The sequence below is a fragment of the Sinocyclocheilus grahami genome, unplaced genomic scaffold, assembly GCF_001515645.1.
Source record: "Sinocyclocheilus grahami isolate Dianchi unplaced genomic scaffold, SAMN03320097.WGS_v1.1 scaffold1872.1, whole genome shotgun sequence".
Classification (NCBI taxonomy): domain Eukaryota; kingdom Metazoa; phylum Chordata; class Actinopteri; order Cypriniformes; family Cyprinidae; genus Sinocyclocheilus; species Sinocyclocheilus grahami.
This window is the reverse complement of record NW_015507051.1, coordinates 67,633-72,615: the sequence shown is the minus strand read 5'-3', so window position 1 is coordinate 72,615 and position 4,983 is coordinate 67,633. Positions and strand designations below refer to the sequence as shown.

Genomic DNA, 4,983 nt, shown 5'->3' with positions numbered 1-4,983 from the left:
TATATATATATATATATATATATATATATATATATATATATATATTTAATGCTGTTTATTAGCTGATTTAAGCTCCATACATTAAATGTTTTGGATTGTAAGTATATAAATGTAACGAAAAAAGCATATTCTTATTTAAACATCTGTATGTTTTCCTGTAAAAAAAAATCGAAATATCCTTAAAATGATTTGAAACATGAAATGATTACATTTATTACAAAAGTAATTCTATAAAATATTAAGAAAATAATTCTGCAGTTTGTCATTTTGTTCTTTTGGCAGATATTTAGACTTGTTTTATGCATAAACTTTATATATATGATTGGTTGATATCAGAGGGGAGGCTAGCCTCCTCTAGAGGTTTCTTTTCTCAACACTCCTCAGCGCTGAAAGTGAACACTCGATGCTGATTGGCTACATTTTTTTACCAACGGAGGCACTAGAGCTCAGCGCTCGCTCGGCCTCCCCCTACCCTTCTATATCACCTAGCGGTTGTAATTACATCAGCAGATTCGGCACATTCGCGATAGAAAAGCGGCGCTTTCACGTTATGGTATTACAACTGTGAAATTGCAAACAAAAAAATACACATTCTGAGACATGAACTGAAATGAATTGTGAATTTCATTTAACATGAAAACGTCCTCCTCCCATTTTCACCTCAAAATTATGGGGAAGCTCAGCTGTGCCTCCCCCGACCAGCCGCCACTGGTCACACACTATAGGAGCAAAAGGGTTAAAGCTAGGATTTTTGTCCTCATGTTTGTGGTCTCTCACATTTTGAAGATCTTATAAGATTTTAAAAATCTTTTAATGTGTACCCAGCATAAGGCATGACCCTTTCACCTGCTATTAAAGGACTTTCACTATAGGGGCAATGCACCACAATCACCCTAAGCAGGATAATTCACTCTGCAGGAGGATGGACTCACAGCTACTGCCCCTATAAACCCTACACCCTCCACCCTGCCATCCTCCATCCACCCTCTACTGCCTGCAGGGTGGGAGTGGCTATATGACATTGGTTTAGAAATGACAAAGAGGGCAAAGAAGGACAAAACTGTATCTATCTATCTATCTATCTATGTTTTGTGTAAACAAATTCTATAAACACATTCAGGTTTAACAAATTACCAAAAATTTCGTATTTTTACATTTGGTGAAGCTGAAAGTGTAGCATGCTCTTAGTGGTGATGATCTTCATTTGAATGCATTTTGGCCCTTGAGGGGTTTAAAAATGTTGTTGCTGGTTTGTGTGTCCTCACCTTGTGCATTTAAGTGCTGATGCTGGGATTATGCTGGAAAATAAATAACTAAAATGTGTAAACAATGTGTAAGGGGCACCGTTAACATATACCCAGTGTCGGGAGCTGACGTGTGAAGACACAGAAAGCAATTATATGCATGGTGCCTTGATTTTATCACCCCTAGCTATCATGTGCAAAGGCTTGAGATGGACATCGAAATTGTCATTTCTTGAGGGACGGGCTGGGGTGTGTTTTTTTCCTGTTTACTTGTGTGCTTTTTTATAGTTTAGGATAAGATCTATTTGTTATTCACAGTTGCTGATGGAGACAATTCATTACCCAGCTGTAGCTGTTTGCCTGTAATGCAGATGTAAATGGTCTTACTGCAACTGATACAGAAATGGCTGTTTAAATTCATTATAATAAATGGAAATTACTCTCTGCTGGGCAAGAGGGAAGTGCACGGGTTTCCACACTATACCTTCTGTGCTTTTTCTTGTGACTTTACAGTTCAATGAAATAGGAATGCTTTCCACTGATCTAGCATCCGTAAAGTGCTTAAATATAGGGCCACCGTTCATTTACCCCTCTTAACTTGCTTACCCTCCATGTCCATCTTGCCTTGTGTCTTCAGCCAGACACCGTAGAAGCCTGTAGTCTCGTATAGGCTTGAGAGAGTCTCCATGAGAATCAATTCATATCTGAAAAGCACATTAGTAGTTCCTTTAGTTCCCATCGATGCTTTGGGCTGTTCATAAAGCGTAGGATGAACCATTCCTACAGTAAAAACAAGCCTCCCTGGCAAAAGCACTGTCAGCCCACACTGCTTACCTTCTCACTTTCGGCTTCCTCATCTGAGCTGAAGTAAGAATGGTTGTCTTTTGAAAGTGCTGTCATGATTAATGTATCCCTACTCATTGTGGGACTATTTTCTCCTTTCCCTCACTGTATGCATTTCCTGCCGCATACTCCACTGGCAGTTATGTAAAGGAAATAATGGTTACTCAGATAGCCCTGAGGAACTGCCACCTCAATTTGATCATTCTCCATTAGAAATGACAATTTAAAATTCACACCCTTTGTATTAAGGGAGCACTTGCGTTCAGGTGCAAATGAGAGAGAAGACCTATCTGTAGGGGGCAAATATAGTGTAGTGGTGCTGTTGAGTTTTACATGTAATGTGTGGAGGTTAAATAATGAGAGATTTTGCTGAAATTTACCCATATGGGTGTGTATAGGCCATTTGTGTTCTGCATTTATACCAGGATTAAAATAACCTGAGGAAAGGGGGAAGGGGGGTATATTACAGGCAAGCTAGTGTGTGTATACATACTGTATATAACTCTGCTTCTAAATTCTAAGATGTAAATATTGCATATTGCTCAGTGTTTCGTTGTGACTTCTTAGGGACTTGAATCTACCTGGTCAAAATTTCAGACGCTTTCACAGAGGGAAGGGATGAAGTGTCTCATTTTAAAACCAGCATCCGAGCTGGGTAAATGACAAGTGGCCAAATTGATTTCTTGAATGTTGGTTCTCCTCCTGCATAGCTGAGGCAGATGAGTCAATGCTTTCTGAAAGCTCTTGTCACATCTTTCCTTCTCTGTCATCTCCAGTGTATTGCTGTTTTGTAGCCCTATACACCAGAAGGGCTCTTCAAAGCCTTGTATCCTGCTCCTAATTTATTTAAAATGGACCCAAGAGTGAAAGAATCTAGCCATAGTCTAGGAAGCCAAGAGTCCTGCATGATTGCAGCTCAACCAGTTAGGTTTACAGTATGTTAAATCACAGTAAGGCATGCAGCTGAAATGCAGCACAAATCAATTTGCATTTTCTCTTTATCACCTACAACTAATTGTAGGTGATCTTTCGTATCTCCATTATCTTCATCACACATCTCCATTCTGGGGGTATTCCAGCACATTTCTATAATTTAAGGCAAAGTATTACTACTGTATCCCCTAGATATTTAGGGTTGAGCTTTCACTTAATTGATTAAGTTCAGAATCCACACTCTGGATTAATTCAGATAAAAATTTGTTCTGTTTCAGGTCGGTAACTGGTTGTGGAGCTACCAAAATTACGCCTTCCGCTACAATTACACTAGAGAAACCGGTTTTAGCTTGGGCACAGCAGATGTCTGTGCCGATTTTGCATAATGAAAAGATGCACTGTCCTTTACTGCTGATCAGCGAACCAGGGGAGATAGAAGCTGAAGCATCCCCTACATCATCACTAGACGGTGGCTATTAAGAACATTTAGGAAACAACAGTGTAACAAGAGACTTACTATTCACATTTGAAGAGACTTGTTTTGATGGTCCTTCAAACAGGTGTTACTGTAGCAACCGGAACTGGCTTTTCTTCGTGCAGCGTCACCCACCTCCTCCTCTCCCAACCCTCTGCTTTTCTTCACTCGTATATCCCTCTTGAGCTAGTTTCCATTCCGATTCTCCCCCTCACTCTAGTGGGAGTAGCTTGTGAAAATGGTCTCCAGGTCTGACTGTAACACTGTGTGTGTTTTCATCTCGTCACCCCGCGGTGTGCGTAGGTGGATGTGAGGGTGGTGCACTTCACACCGCTGGCTCAGCCCCAGATCCAGCATCCCTTCAAGCTGGTCGAGAGGATTGTCAAAAATGCCTTCCAGTTCCGGAGGAAGCACTGCCGCAGAGGACTTGAGTAAGGATTTCCCTGGCATTCTGTAAGCTACTTTTCAAAACTCCTATCTCTTTACCTCTATACTCAGTGTTTCATCCTAACTAAGCACTGGATTTTAGTCAGGGTAGATACAGAGATATGAAGTACAGTGTTGAGTGTTCATCCAGCAAAACATTAAATACATACTTTTCAGGGATGTCCAGTCTCTCTTCTGAAAGGCCACTGTCCTTCAAAGTTCAGCTCCGATCCTAATTAAACACAGCTGAATCAGAAGCGAATCAAGGTGTTCAGGATTACTAGAAACCTCCAGGCAGGTGTGTTGGGGCAGGTTGGAGCTCAATGCTGCAGCTAGTTGGCCCTTCAGAAGCTGGAAGTTGGGAAGGAGCTCGCCACTGAAGGGAATGTGAGGGAGAACATCTGTAATTTCAGCAGCAACATCAACATCAACTATGTGAACTCTTTTCTAGTTTGACAAGCGTTAAGCGAACATCCGCACAGACCATATAACGTCACTTCCATGCCACTTCTCAAGTTTTCTACGTTAACTCATTGTGTCGGCGTGTGATGACTGTTTTTTTCCTTTGCTGCAGGATGCTATTCCCAGAGTCTCAGCGTCAAGAATTGACAGAAGAGTTGCTGCGCAGTGCTGATGTGGATTCCACACTGCGGCCCACAGAGAACTCTATTTCTGAATTCAGGGCTTTAGCAGATGCCTACAGTAAGCTTTGCAAGGAGAACCAAGGCCTCATTGACTATTACTTCAGAGAGGAACTGAAACTCAGGCATCAGGCAATGAGAGAGTTGGGCAGCAACCGTAAAGGGCTTCACCTTCACACCACAATAGAGGAAAATGTTAACGACAAGCACTAACGCTGCAGACAGCAGACTCTTAATGGTGACAGTTTAATCAGTTATCATAAAAAAAAATTTTCAGCTAAAAAGAAAAGCTTTTAGGAAATGCAAGGGGATTCAAATAAAGTTATGGGAGATATAGTTTAAGAGCACTGTGAATTATCACATAAAGCTGCTTTGTAGGTAGGAAGGAAAATTAAATTAATCAGTTCCAGTTCCAGTCTCC

At 41.0% G+C, this 4,983-nt stretch overlaps 1 protein-coding gene and 1 pseudogene across 1 annotated transcript in view; one reads left to right on the top strand and one right to left on the bottom strand.

The window, feature by feature from the left end:
- Positions 1–3,743, bottom strand: part of LOC107573130 (claudin-20-like) — a 7,460-nt gene extending 3,717 nt beyond the window's left edge. Inside the window, exons 1-2 of the mRNA XM_016259578.1 lie at positions 3,538–3,743; positions 1,851–1,948 (exon numbers count right to left, since the gene is read on the bottom strand). The gene's annotated coding sequence lies outside the window, so the exon portion shown is untranslated. The remainder of the gene's footprint in view (positions 1–1,850; positions 1,949–3,537) is intronic.
- The window catches only part of LOC107573129 (mitochondrial dimethyladenosine transferase 1-like), a 24,085-nt pseudogene extending 19,102 nt beyond the window's left edge, over positions 1–4,983 (top strand).